Source organism: Sceloporus undulatus, chromosome 11 (assembly GCF_019175285.1).
Source record: "Sceloporus undulatus isolate JIND9_A2432 ecotype Alabama chromosome 11, SceUnd_v1.1, whole genome shotgun sequence".
In the NCBI taxonomy this organism is placed as follows: Eukaryota; Metazoa; Chordata; class Lepidosauria; order Squamata; family Phrynosomatidae; genus Sceloporus; species Sceloporus undulatus.
In genome coordinates, this window is record NC_056532.1 from 10,137,609 (window position 1) to 10,153,263 (window position 15,655).

Genomic DNA, 15,655 nt, shown 5'->3' on the forward strand with positions numbered 1-15,655 from the left:
TAAAATGTAAGGTAAATATACCCTATGTTATATATATGTGGGGGGGGGGTAAAAGAAAATGGAAAAGAAAGATACCCTATATTTAGGAAAAATAGGGGGATATATGTATATGCATCAGCTGGAACGAGGAACAGAAGGAGGGGGAAGAGAAAGAGGCCAGTCACTGCCCAGGAGGATGCTGGGAGTTGTAGTTTTGGGGAGGAGAGGGACATCACAACCACCGTCACAACTACAGGAGTTGTGTAAAGCTTTCGCTTCGATAGATAGATAGATTGATAGGCAGACAGGTAGTATCTCATAGATTGATTGGTTGACAAATTTTATAAGATAGATAGATAGTATTATCTGGTATATATGGGATAGATATGATCAGATACATGCATAGATAGATATTATCTGATACATAGTGTCTGATAGATAATATCTGATAGATAGATAATAGATGGATAGATATTATCAGGCGGATAGATCGATCAATATCAGATCGATATTATCAGATAAATAGATAAGATAGATATTGTCAGGCAGACAGACAGATACATATCAGGTCAATGTTATCTGATAGCCTAATATAATCTGATAGATATGATCAGACAGATAGCTAGGTGCACAGATAAATAGTATCAAATAAATCAATAGATGCATAGATAGGTAGTATCAGATAGATAGATAGATAGATGCATATAGATGAATAGATTGATGATAGATAGATAGATAGATAGATAGATAGATAGATAGATAGATAGATAGATAGATAGATAGATGCATAGATATCTGATAGATAATATATCTGATAGAAAGCTAGATATCAGATAGATAGATAGATATTTGGACGATGTTATCACATAATTTAATATGATCTGATAGATACGATCAGACAGATAGGTAGATGCACAAATAGATAGAAGTCCCTAGAGAAAACACTTCTCTAGGCATTTGTAGGTCCTCCATCATGATCAATTTCTCCCAATGTTGACCATAGAGTTGCACTGGAGGACCTGGAGATGCCTAGAGAGGTGCTCCCTCAGGTTAAAAGAATAGGGGTTTTATTTATTTATTTGCGGCTTTTCCACATTCATGGGGGTCCTTCACCCCTATCAATAATAATAATAATAATAATAATAATAATATAAATCAAGATCCAACCATTTAGATATTCTAATTTTTATCCTTAGCAAATGCGGAGGAACCGCCGTAACATGAAACAGAGTTACAGCAAAGTACAATAAAAATACAATTAAATTAACTTTATTCTTATACCAAACCTTTCTGCCGCAGCAAATAAGGCGGCTTATTAGTAGTAGTAGTAGTAGTAGTAGTATCATGCTTTATTTATATAGCACTGTAGGTTTGCACAGCGCTGTACGTACAAACAATAAAATAGCTAAGAGTAAACCTGCCCCGTGGCGTACGATCTAAGAAATAATATAGCATAATACATATAAATGATACGTAACAATAGTTCAGCGAATTTAGGTGAATGCGAATTGCATTCAAACTGGTTTCCCGTTGCCCGAAAATAGCATGCCATTGCCCAAAATTGTGTGCGGTGGTCTATCACGCAATAACGTTAAGCTCCACGATTGCATTCGGAGTGACTTCCCATTGCCCTAAATTGCGTGTGGTAGTCTATCATGCAATAACATTAAACTCCATGATTGTGTTCGCACTGACTTCCCATTGCCCTAAATTGCGTGTGGTAGTCTATCACGCAATAACATGAAACCCCATGATTGCATTCAGATTGCCATTGGATTATACTTCCAATCCCCCTTGTCTGTTAAACTCCATCTAAAAATGTACTTTGGGTTCACTTTTAGGGTTAGTTCTGCAACCGCCCGCAACCGTTCCCTTTTAAGCCTATTTACCTTCGGCGGGAATCACAATATTTGAAAAGCGATTACTCAATTTGATTCTGTTTTAATACAGAAATGCGCCAGGGGGGATGCAGAGGGAGCTCTGGGGCTTCGGAGAGCGGGGACGTTAATTGTTTTCAAAGAAAGAAACGCTCCGAAACGCTTTTGATTTCCGCCCACACGTTCCCGAAAAGTACCCTCCTTACCCTTCCGCGGCGCACAGTCGCATGAGACACGAGAGCGGCGTGTCTGAAGTGCCAGGCTGCAATTATATTAAGGAGGAGGCACCTATTTTTAAACTCGCTAATAGAGATTTCCTAGGGGGGTATTATTATTAATTTCTTTTTTTTTTCCCTTTAAAAGCAAGCAAGCGAGAGACGGAGTGCAATGCGTTTCGACTAAAAGATTCAGCTCAGTGGGACTCTGAGTACAGATGTACATGAGATTTCAGCCTCAGAAAGGTTTGGCCCATTTTAACCGGGGGCACAGTGAGCTCTTAGCAAGGCAAGAGTTTGGAAATACTGCTTTTTTGCTTTTCTAATGGCAACTCCAATCATCCCAAAAAGGGCAATATTCCCCTCTTTCTCTTCTCTCCTCAATTTAAAATGAGTGCAAAACTATCTCCGAACTTTTAACTTAGTTTTCATCCTGGAGAGAAGTGACCACAGAACCACAGGGCTCTGTCCTGGGCCCAGGGCTATTCAACATCTTTATCAATGACTTGGAGGACAGAATTGGGGGCATACTTATCAAATGTGCAGATGGCACCAAATTAGGAGGAGTAGCTAATACCCCAGAGGACAGGATCAAAATTCAAGATGACCTGAATGGACTAGAAAGCTGGGCCAAAGCTAACAAAATGAAATTCAACACGGAGAAATGTAAGGGCGGAAAAATGAAATGCACAGATATAGGATGGGGGACACATTGCTGAATGAAAGTACATGTGAAAGGGATCTAGGAGTCCAAGTAGACCACAATTTGAACATGAGTCAACAGTGCGATGCGGCAGCTAAAAAGGCCAATGCTATTTTAGGCTGCATCAATAGAAGTATAGTGTCTAGATCAGTGATGGTGAACCTTTTACAGACCGAGTGCCCAAACTGCAACCCAGACTCCACTTATTTATTGCAAAGTGTCACGTACCTCTGGCTTTCTAGTAAGAAACTCTGTGCTAGGGCGATAGCATGTGTGCCCACAGACAGGGCTCTGAGTGCCTCCTCTGGCACGTGTGCCATAGGTTCGCCATCACTGGTCTAGATCAAGGGAAGTAATAGTGCCACTCTATTCTGCTCTGGTCAGGCCCCACCTGGAATACTGTGTCCAGTTCTGGGCACCCCAATTTAAAAAGGACGTTGAGAAACTGGAGCCATGTGTCCAAAGGAGGGTTTGCAAATCTCTTCAAGTCATTGTAACCCCTTTGTTATTCACGCATGCCATCGTTTCGGGATAAAATGGAGCCGCTTCCATTCCCTTGAATGATACATAGCGATCAGAATCCATTCGGAAGCTTAGTTACATTGCCAAAGCTGCGGATCGATGCGGATCCCGGCTTAAATAGGTTTTTTGCCAGCCCGTCCCCAAGTGCATTTGAGATGTGTATGAACAACAAGGATTCAACCTGAATTCACCCTGGATTATTTTCGTAGTGTGAATGGGGCCATGTCAGGAGATCATGGTTTTTACTCTTGTAGTTACCAATGAGGACAAAAGGGGAATGTGGGAGGAAGAGAGAGAAACAGGGGCATTTTAAAAGCAGCTGAAAACGCAGGACAATAAAAGATTTTCCTGGAAAAATGGGGCAGTTGGAGGGTACGAAATATTAACAAACTTTCTTGCCTGCAGGCAGTGGCCTCATTGCGTTCGCCGCACGGATCCAAGAATGAAATGCTGTCAAGGACCAGCAAAGACCAAGCCCTTGAAAAGTCACCTAGTGCGGACCATTGGGAGAACTGGTGAGTCCAAATGTTACTTGGAAGATATGAAGTTGACAGGACTTACTTAATGTATTACTGATTATCATATTTATACTCTTATTCATTTTTATATTCATTTTATTTAACCTTTTTATATAGAGTTCTTATACAGAGTGTTATACAAGTTTTGTTGCATTGACTATTGTGTCGTACTCATACTCTTACACATGTTATTTAACCTTTTATATAGAGTTCCATTTAGCTTTGTGGTATTTTGAGATGGCCCTTGGGCTAATCAATAAACATTGATTGATTGATTAGCTACCAAGAAAGATTCGCATTATCAGCAGTGTGAGTAAACTATGTGAACATTTCCAAATAGACTTGGGATCAAACTCTGCATGTCTTTAATGTGTTTTGAATACATTTGCATCATCGACTCCGTCTTTATTCGAATGCTGGCACATGTCAGCAACCAAACTCCCAGAGATGTGCATCGATGCGGTTCTATAGTGCGAATAATGCAACATGTGAGAGAGATTATTCACATTGTTCCACTTAAAAAACCCCACATCTAAATTACCCCCAAATTTTCCTAAAAGATTCGCATTGTTGGCCACAATTCACAATGTCTGAATAACCTCCAAAACCATGTGCAATCCTGGACCCCAGCAAGCATCTCAGAGGCTGAGAGCCTGGCGCATAGTTTGTTTCCACAGACATTTTGGAAACTCAAAGAACAAGGAATCGCAAAGGTCGGGAGTGTGTTCCTTCTCTTTCTGTGTCTGTTCTGGCAATCTGGATGTTGCTGTTCTCCCTGCGCAATCTGGCCTTCCTCGCAAAGGCACAAAGAGGGATGTGGGGGAGAAATATGCCTCCTCCTCATTAGGACAAAATAGCTCCTTTGCAGCCGACTAGACAGCCTGACGTGGGAAGCTCTTGTAGCCTATTGTTCGAGGGAGAAGGGTAGTGTAGTGAGTAATGGGAAGAAAGCTGGGGAGGGGGAATCACATGCAATCACCCCCCCCTACAACACACAAATACACAGTACACACCGCCATTGTCTCCAGCCTTCCCCCTTTGTTTGCACAAGGTCCAGAGAAGCCCTCCAAAGACAGCTGAGAGGCAATGGCAGGGGTTGCAAGGCTCCTTTTGGGATGGCATCTCTTGGAAACAATATGCAAGGAGTATGCAAAGAGCATGCAGTATGCAAAGAATTGTCGTTATGTGCCTTCAGTTCTATAGTTTTTGGTGGGATTTTCGGGCTCTGTGGCCATGTTCTAGAAGAGTTTATTCCTGACGTTTTGCCAGTATCTGTGGCTGGTATCTTCAGAAAAACAGATGCAGAGAAACTGAACATGCAAGCCACAGACACTGGAGAAACATCAGGAACACGCTCTTCTAGAACATGGACACATAGCCCAAAAAACCCCACAAAAAAACTATGGATGCTAGCCATCAAAGCCTTCGACTTCACATCTTCATAGGGGGCTTAACATTACCTGAGGCTGAGAGAATGTGCCTTGCCCAAGGGTCACCCAGTGGGTTCTTTGGCCCAAGCAGGAATCCAACCCTGGTCTCCAGAGTCGCCGTACAACACTCAAACTACTACTGGATTTCACAGAAAGTGATGTGTAAACTGTAACTTTATTTAGTATACCCACAGCTGAGAGGCAATGGCAAGGTTTTCAAGACTCCTTTTGGGATGACATCTCCTGGAAACAGTATGCAAGGAGTGTACGGTATGCAAAGAGTTGTTGTTCGAGTCCTTTCCAACTTATGGCGACCCTAAGGCAGTTCCTATCATGGGGTTTTCTTGGCATGCTTTGCCCAGAGGAGGTTTGCGCTTGCCATCCTCTGAGGCTGAGAGAATATGACTTGACCAAGGTTACCCAATGGGTTTCATGGTCAAAGTGAGAATTGAACCCAGGTCTCCAGAGTCGTAGTCCAATGCTCAAACCATTATGCCACACTGGCTTGCACAGAGAGAGGTAAATTGTAACTTATACCCATAGCTTTGCAGCCATTCCTTTCCTGTGAGGCAGTCGGGTACCACTTTCCTCCATGTGCATCCTCTGGACAACGGGAGGCACATTGGATGGCCCTTGTGGTCTCTTAAGTTCCAACTCTGTAACTCCATGATGGACATTCAGGGTGACCAGATGTCCTCATTTTCCAAGACACATCCTACATTTCAACTTTTTTGTCCAGGAGGAATCCCAAAACGCCCTCCTTGTTGAGCATGTCTAGCAAGTGTTGAAAGGGGTTTCCGCACAATGGACAAATGACAGGAATCATTTCAATGTCCATTCAGTCAAGAGTTTGTTGGTGGTCAAGTGCAATTTCAAGCCTTTGTCTTGCTCAGAATTGTATAAGTATATTGCAAGCCCACAAGGCATTTGAACGAAGATCAGAAAAATATGGTTGAGTTCATAATAAAATCTCGTCTGCTTTCAAGTCAGTTCTGACTTATGGCGATCCTAAGGCTGAACCCAATGGGTTTCCGTGGCCAAGCTGGGAATCGAACCCTGGTCTCTAGAGTCATAGTCCAATGCTCAAACCACTATGCCACGCTGGCTTCCTCATAATTAATAATAATAATAATAATAATAATAATAATAATGCTCTGCTTTATTACCATTCCCAGAAATCCATCACATTGAGCCATGGCAGTTAAAGTGGCGTCAAACTGGATTATTTCTGCAGCCAAGATGGTTGTTGGCTCAAGGAGGTCTGGTGAGGATTTGAGTTGGCATGATCACAGCAGAGACTGCTCTTTCTTCCCCAGCTTCCCATTTAAGAATCTGTCTGAACTTTGCGAAAGTTTCCAGACATGTTGTGTTAGGATTAGTTCGGAGGGTCAGCCTCCCTGCAGTTCTTAAGCCACTTATAAGGGCCATGAACTCTCCAGCTAAAAAAGGCACATGGGAACAACTGTAAAGACAGAAAAAGGGGGAGAGGAGAGGATGGAGATGCACACTTGGGTGGGTAGGTGGGAAGCCATGGAAGAGAAGAAAAGCGCAAATAAAACTGTGGGCTTTGCTATTTTTGGAGGCCACCCATGGATTTTTATCATTTGCTGCCAAATCCGTTCGGTGAAAATCACCCAAATATGCTTAACAGCAGGGCATAAAAAGAAGATGCACTGGGGAGCAAGAGCATGCACAGATTTCCAAACAAATGAGCAAATGTGGGAAAGCATCTCTGAAAACTGGCTGACGGACGCGGAAGAAACACATACAATTCTATATACTATCGATCTGTGTCTCACGAGAGGAATAATCCAATCCTATAATGTCAAGAGCGGCCTATGTACCCTAAAGGCACCAGATCCCATCTGATATTAGAAGCTAAGCAGGGTCAGCCCTGTTAGGACTTAGAGGGGAGACTTCCAATGAATACCAGGCAGTTTCAGTTTGAAGATGCCAGCCACAGATGCCGGCGAAACATCAGGAATAAACTCTTCTAGAACATGGCCACAGCGCCTGAAAAACCCACACAAAAAAACTATGGATGCTGGCCATGAAAGCCTTCGACTTCACAAAAACCTATGACATTAATAGGGATGCCTAAGTCAAGAGGCAACTTGACCATCAGTGTCTTCCTTCTGCAAAGAGCAAATGTACCTTCATTGGGGCTTGTTGTTGTCGTCGTTGCTGTGTTCCTCAAAGTCATTTTTGACTTCTGGCTTTTCATGGCAACTTTCTTCAGAGATGCCATTGCCATCCTCTGAGGCTGAGAGAGTATGACTTACCCAAGGTAACTCAGTGAAGTCTTTCTTCTATGCTCAAGTCGGGATTTGAACCATGATCTCCCATAGTTGTAATTCAACACTTAAACCAGTGTACCATCTGAAAAGGATCACAACTGAAAAGCATCCTCAGGTTGACCAAACTGAAGCAGAGGACTGTCAGCATATCTTTTGGTCACACAGACACACAAATGGAGGAGGGTACAAAATAAAAAGCTAAAAACACTCATATAAATGTAAAGCGGCGTCAAACTGAATGATATCTGCATCAAATCTAACGTCGGCAACTGGCTAAGGTGGGATCCTGGAGAGCTTTTACATCAATGGTCTTGTGTCCACGCTGCCGAAATAATCCAGTTCGACGCCGCTTTAACCGCCGTGGCTCAATGCTATGGAAGTTAGCAACCCAGGCTTGCAAGGCTGGCTCTTTGAAAAGGCGACTGGCTTATACAGTCAGCCCTCCTTATCCGCTGATTTTTTTATCCACGGATTCAAGCATCCACGATTTAAAAATATTCCAATTAAATATGCATTTAATGGGACTTGAGCATCCATGGATTTTGTTATCCTGGAACCAAAGTCCAGCGGATAACAAAGACCCGCTGTATTGAATTATTTTTTACCAAACTGGATGAGGATTTTGTTGTGTCTCCTCCGTCTCCGCAGTCCCAAGCCTTGTTTCCTTCTGGAACGAATTAGGGGTCCATTAGCGAGTAGCTTTGTGGCACGCTGGACTTTTCCCATGGGAAAGTTGAAACTAGGATCAAACCTTTAAGGCAGGGCGAGGATAAAAACAACAACAAGAGGAGATTCAGTTGGATTCGGCTTGGGTTTCTGCTCCAGCCAGAAGAGTCTGTTTTTGCGTGCTAAAGCAGACATTCGGCAACCTTTCTTAGACAAAACAATAGCTGCAATGCTCACTTCGCCTGGCCAAAAGGTTGGCACAAGAGAAAATTGGTAGGAAAAGCCTTGCCTTGGTGACTTCACCCCTTGGCGCCATGCCACGAGCCACAAGCTGGCTTTGGCATCTGGCCATGTCTGATCTCTAGGCGCTGGGCATCCACCTTTGTGCCAGCGACAATGCCCACTCTTTCAGACTGAAGACAACATGACACCAGCCTGCTTTGAGTGCAGCAGACAGAGGCAAAACTGGGGGCACGATGCCATGCTTTGCCTTCCAGAGCTTGGAATTAAGGCGCGGTTAAAGAACAAGTTGCTTTTGCGCATTTATATGAAGATGATGATCATGATCATGATCGTGGTGATGATTGACCACCTTTTCCCTAATCTGGAGGTGCATCTGCACTTTAGAAATAATACAGTTTGACACCTGGAGTGCCATCCTATGGTATCCTGGGACTTGTAGTGTTACAAGCTTTTCATCCTTTGTACAGCAGACAGTTCTAACATTGGCATTCAATTATACGTCTTTGTCATCACTGTGTGCATTTACGTTGTTTCCAATTTATGATGAACCTGTCGTGGGTTTTTCTTGGTAAGACTGGTTCAGAAGAGGCTTGCCATTGCCTTCCCCTGAGGCTGAGAGAGTGTGACTTGCCTAAGGTCACCCAGCAGTTTACCGCATAAAGGAGATCGTGAGCTTATCCCGTGAATATCCTGGGGAAATCGTGTAATGACGCAAAACGGTTTCACGCAACATCGCACCAAACCCGCCATTAAAGCGGTCACAAAGAAGCCTTAATGTGCATCTTTTTACTTTCGGGATTTCAGCGACAATGCATTTCTGACATCACTTTATTTGCACAATTGTGATTTTTTTATTTTTATACATAGGTTTAAATAAGTATAAATAAATGGTTTTCCACCAGACAGGGGCTTCCAGGGGTTAAAAAGTGGGGGGAAAACCCTGCAAGAAATGCACAGTTCAAAGGGAAAAGGGTTGTTTTGGTGCCATCAAAAATTGAATCCTGAGGACCTGACGCCATCTAGAGGCACTGCAAAAGCTGGAATAATTTTTAATTATAAAAATTAAAATTATAATGATAATAATTTTAATTATATGGCACCAGATCGTTAAGAATTAGACAGATAGACAGGAGTGTGTGAACAGATGGAGACTGCCTTGCAGCTGAATTTATTCAGTCAAGGATGCCCTGAGTTTGCAAGACCTGAGCAGTGCTGTTGGTGAGGTGTCTACATTCAAAGAATTGCCATCATTTGGCATTGTTGTGGTTGTTGTGTGCCTCCAAGTCATTTCCGACTTACGGCGACCCTAAGGCAAACCTGTCATGGGGTTTTCTTGGCAAGGTTTGTTCAGAGGAGGTTTGCCATTGCCTTCCCCTGAGGCTGAGAGAGTGTGACTTGCCTAAGGTCACCCAGTGAGTTTCATGGCAGAACTGAAATCGAATCCTGGTTGTATTCCAACACTCAAGTCACTATACTAAGCCGGATTTCTAAGAGGTTGATGGCAATAACAACAGACAGAACATAATGCAGGTTGTTTTTAAGCATCAACTTCACCGTTTGCAAAGTGTTAGAGGCTTTGCAAGTGGGTCTCCTGAATATGTTGTTGTCGCTGCTGCTGTTGTGTGCCTTCAAGCCATTTCCAACTTATGGCAACCCTATCACAAGGTTTTCCCATATGGATTTGTTCAGAGGAGGTTTGCTTTGCCTTCCCTTAAGGCAAGTCCCTCTTGCAACTTATCACTTTTAATGTCCAATCTTATCCTCTGTCAGCCACCATTTAACATTCCCCAGTTCTGTGTTGAAAGGATAGATGGGGATGATGAGAGCTGTAGTCCATCTTATCTGGAGGACCCTGAGCTGGGGAAAACTAGGATGAAAATACCTTGGCTTTTGGGAACCTCTGGCTTCCTCTCCGCCAAATCCTATTATTTAGTCGCTGCCATAATAAACCATTTTTAGCTGTCCATAGTAAACCCATTATTAAAGGTCCATAACAAACCATTATTAATGGTTCGTAATAAACCATTTTTGCACTATGTTCTTGTGGACTAATATTTTTAATATGATGGTGTTGAACCGCCAGAGGGCACTCAAATTCTGGGATAAAAATCCTCTGAATGAATATACAGTATGTACATCTATATGACTATTTCTGCCTCAGTGTTGCAACGAAGGAACATAAACAATCACCATACACAGGTTAAGCATTAAAAATAGGTACATTTACAGTGCAAGGAATGCAAGTCAACACAGTATAGTGGTTTGAGCATTGGACTATGGCTCTGAAGAACAGGGTTCGAATCTCCGCTTGGCCATGTAAACCCATTGACCAAGTCACACTCTCTCAGCCTCAGAGGATGTCAATGGCAGACCCCTTCTGAAGAAACATGCTAAGGAAACCTCATATGTTGGAAATGGCTTGAAGGCACACAATTACAAGAAAAGTGTGCATGTCGGTTCAGAAGCAATTCTCATTGTGTTTAGATAAGATTGCATTTTTCTCTCCATCCAGATATTTCTAGATAAGGTAGCATTCTTAATTTGGTCCCTTATGGCTGCATCCGCACTGCGGACGTAATCCAGGTTGACACCATTTTAACTACCACGGTTCAATGCTATGGATTTGTAGTTTGCTATGGCACCAGAGCTCTCAAACTCAAGATCCTGGAATTCCATAGCATTAAGCCATGACAGTTAAAGTGGTGCCAAACTGCATTAACTCTGCCATGTAGATGCAGTCTTATGACTCCCAGCCCCAAAGTCTTTTTACATAGGACTCATATTGCAAGGAACCAACATGCCTTCAAGTCATTTCTGACTTATGGCGACATAAGGTTATCATGGGGTTTTCTTGGCAAGATTTGTTCAGGGAAGGTTTGCCATTGCCTTCCCTTGAGGCTGAGAGTGTGCGACTTGCTTCAGAGTCATCCAATGGGTTTCATGGCTTAGCGGAAATTGAACCCTGGTCTCCAGAGTTGTAATCCAACATTGAAAGAGCTCTTGTAGCACCTTTGAGACTAACTAGAACAAAGAAGTTGGCAGCATGAGTTTTCGTAGACTACTTCCTCGGATGGGTATAACCCAGCTATATCTTTGAACTCAAACCACCTGAAGATAATAATTTTGTGCATGAAAGTGTGTATATATTGAACCATCGGAAAGCAAAGGTGTCACTATCTCAGCCATCCATGGGAAGAAAAATCGGTTTTCGGCGTAGTTCATTTCAGAGTTTTGGGAGACTCAACCTATATATACAAGGCAGAGAAAATGAGCAAACCGTTAAGTCATTTGCTGGGGGAAATACAAACACACCCTGTCCAAGATAATCTGGCTTTAGGCCTGAAAACCCGAGTTTGCGGAGGAGTTTTCAGCCTGGTTAGCTTTATCATCCCTCAGATTCCAGTGGCTATCCAAGGCCATAGCCTTGCTGATAACCAGCCTAGTGTTCCAGTGGACCAGATTGCTTATCTAAAGTAAATGTATTGGCTTCTCTGCCAAGCCACTGAGACGCTGGTTTGAATCCAAGATGCATTCCTTTAAAGACGACAACCATATAGCCAGGCTCACTGCCATAAAGCAGCAGGAAAAATAAGGGATGAGTATGTTTGTTGTCACTGGAAAGGGCTGTGCTTGCACTGCAGAAACAATGCAGCTTGATACCGCTTTAAATGCCATGGGAGTGCTGACATTCGTAGCGGCCCCAGAGCAATCTGACAGAGGCTAACTGTCTCACAGAACGGCAAATCCTAAAATTACATAGCATTGAGGTGTGGCAGCCAAAGCAGTGTCAAATTGCATTATCTCTGCAGTGCGGATGCAGCCCAAGTCCATCATGCCTTACCTCTTACAGTAAACTCTTCCAGCATCTTCAGCCTCTGGATGGACAACAACTGGTGGTCCTTCATGCTAAACCATTATGGCATTGTGATTCTCCGTTCTGGATTACTTGGACATGGATACCTTTAAGTCAATGGTACTCAAACTTTGGTCCTCCAGATGTTAGGGCTTCATGGAAGTTAAGTCCCAAACACCTGGAGGACCAAAGTTTGGGTACTACTGCTTTAGGCTTTTGTAATTCTCTGCCAGATAATTTTGGTGCCTCGCCCAATTGCAAATCCCAGGATCCCAAAGAAGCTGTGGCATCCCTAGGGTTGGCGTCACCCAAAAACTCATGGTGTGAACTCCCTAATGACTTCCTACCATACCACACCATACCAAATCCTTACTGTTGTTGTGTATCTTCAAGTTGGTTATGACTTATAGGGACCCTAAGGTGAAGCTATCCTGGGGTTTTCTTGGCAGGATTTGTTCCAAGGTTGGCCATTGCCTTCCCCTGAAGCTGAGAGAGTGTGACTTGCCCAAGGTCACCCAATGGGTTTCTAAGGCCGAGCTGGAATTAAACCCAGTTCTCCAGTCATAGTCCAACCCTCAAACCACTAACCCCTTTGAATTTCTCAAAAAGGCTTCATGGTGTTGTATTAGGAAACCTTTTAGGTGCTGCTCAGATGAAACCCATCTTGACAAAATGACTATTTGTCTCCCAGAACCTACCTCCCACTTAAGGAACCACTATTTTAGACTCTGGTCTATAACTGGAAATGCCATACTGGTCACAACACGCCAGATATCGCCAAACCACATGGTGGCTTTTGATGACCCCCAAACATGGTCCGTGTTGTTGGCGTGCGGTACTTGCATTTGGCTGCCAACTCCTCCATTAAACAGCCGTTCTTTCTGAACTCTAAATTAAGCTGGTTAATTGCTCAATTAAACTGAGTGGTGTGTGTTTGCTTATGGGCACTCAGCCCCAATGTCTACAGAGGGCATTTTGAAAATTGGACAGTGCCTTACTCGCTCGATGGTCTCTTTTGACTTCTGGGATTGTTAGCAGCTTTTGGTGACTGACTTTGAATGGCTGTTGGCCAAAGTGCAAAGAGATTTCAATGAACCTCAGTCGGCGAGCAAAGGATTATTTCCATTCTGTCGCACTCAGGATGACCGTGTTTCTTCGCTGGCCGGATGCTGCCAAGTGATTCACAGCAACACACAGTTCCCCTTTTGTGGCCACGTTGTGTCCATGGGAGACTTATTTCTACGCTTGCGCAAGGACAGAGGTGAGGAAAGGGAAGGAAAAAGTTCAGATTTTGCAGAACGTAATCGTGAGGTTGCTAGTGGATTGCTAGAATTCGCTGCACAGTCCTAGCTCACCCGCATGCAACGGTTCACGCTTTTGAGACAGCCACCGCTAAAACATGCTCAGTGAACTTTGTACTGTTGCATGCCTTCAAGTCATTTCCGACTTATGGCAACCCTAAGGCAAACCAATCATGAGGTTTTCTGGGGCTGAGAGCGCGAGTCTCTATGGCCAAGCGGGGAATTGAACCCTGATCTCCAGTGACTTAGTCCAAAGTTCAAACTACAAACATCACACACTGACTCTAATAAATCGATATATATTCAACCTTTGAGCTGAATGAGGGTCTCTTCCCTTTGAATAGATTGGAAATCATGTTAGCGAGGAGGATGATGGTGGCAGAAGGAAAAGAATAGGCAGTAGAAAGAAAAAGCCCTGACTTAGCTACTTACTTTAATTCACACTGTAAGATTTCTTAACTATCTTTCAACCATATGGATACCAGGGCAGGGTAAATAAAAATTAGGACTATAAGCACTGCCAAATATGAGATCGAGACAAAAATAAGCAACAAAAACAGTAAATCAGCTAATCTTAAAATGCACTTTATTCTGGCCTCATCCCTGACATCTGTGTGTGCCTTCAAATTGCCTATCAACATAGGCAACCCCATGAATTTCATAGGGTTTTAATCCTCAGAGGTGGTTTTGCCAGTTCTTTCCTCTGAAACAGCACCTCCAGCGCCTTGTACTCATTGGCGGTCTCCCATCCAGGTACTAACTAAGGCTGACCCTCTTTAGCTTCCAAGACAAGACAAGACAGGATCTGATGCCTTGTGAGTATCCGAAGTATCCCCAAAAGGAACATAACCCTCAGCAAGAAAAGGTACCTGCCGTTCCTGCTGTCAAGTTACCTTTCCAAATAGGTGTCTCCTCCATGGTTTCAACTCATTTGCAGTGCACAGCCATGTAAATATATACGCAAAATACAAAGCCTTGCTGCGTTCTCATGCATTGCATCCATTTGCAGAAGAATGTCAACTTTGCCTAGGATTCTTTCATCGAAATGACCCAAGTCTGAGACTACTGCAGAGTAAAGAAACGCAACTGGTGAAGGACACCTTTTAAGAATGCATTAACTTCAGAGGCTGCGAACTGACCCTCTCGATATATTAATAGAGGGGAAAAGTCTTTGTTTTCCCCTTGACAAATACTAGGAAATATCCTTGACATTCCTCTGCAACATTTTATGGACTTTAACCCATCCTTGAAGGAAGAGGCCCACAACAGCTGGGAGGAAAAGTTAACAGCCCAGCCAAGAGCCCCGTTTGCCAGAACATTCTTTCCCAAGACGAGAAATGCTTACCCAGCCTCCAAAAATCATCTCCGCCTCCCTTCCACCTCTTGTTGCAGATTGCTAACCATTTGTCAGAAACCCATTTGATTTGGATAGAACTTAGTGCCTAAGAGGCCAAACCAAAGGTGTAGTTACCTGAGTGCAAGAACTGCAGCCCCTTAACAATCCTGTCTCCGCAATGAACTCAAATTTCTAACACTGCAGAGTACGACACTGAAAATCATCTACTGTATTTGCAACTTTGCCTGTCCCCTTTCTTCGGATGCCTACATTGTGATCTCTAAACGCTCAACCGAAGTTTTGAGAAGCGAAGGAAAATTTATTTGGGTACAGAATTCATATTACTGCAAATAATAAAATTATTATTTTGGTCCCTCTGCAGCAACATCCCTGAACTTAGTGCCTTCTTAGGCCTATTAATAAGTACTGGAAGGGGCGGAAACATGTTGGCAACATGCATTTCTTCCTCAGCAGCTGTCGCCTTATATATTAACCGCCTTTGCACACAGCAGCTAGATTTGTTGTGCAACTTTTGAGGACTGGGCAAGCGGAAAGGGAAATGACACATAGCTCAAAATGTACATGCAGTGCAGTCACATTGCCACCACATGTTGTCTATACCATTACAAGACCTTCTAAAATGTTTGCTATTGTTGTGTGCCTTCAAGTTTCCGATGTAGGGGGTTTTCTTAGCAAAATATGTTCACAGGTGGCT

General features: G+C 43.2%; 2 protein-coding genes across 16 annotated transcripts in view; both read left to right on the forward strand.

The window, feature by feature from the left end:
* The window catches only part of LOC121917114 (RNA-binding protein Musashi homolog 2-like), a 911,933-nt gene that overhangs the window by 172,523 nt on the left and 723,755 nt on the right, over positions 1-15,655 (forward strand). The gene's annotated exons all lie outside the window — the stretch shown is intronic.
* The window catches only part of NF1 (neurofibromin 1), a 353,409-nt gene that overhangs the window by 157,754 nt on the left and 180,000 nt on the right, over positions 1-15,655 (forward strand). The window lies entirely within an intron of this gene.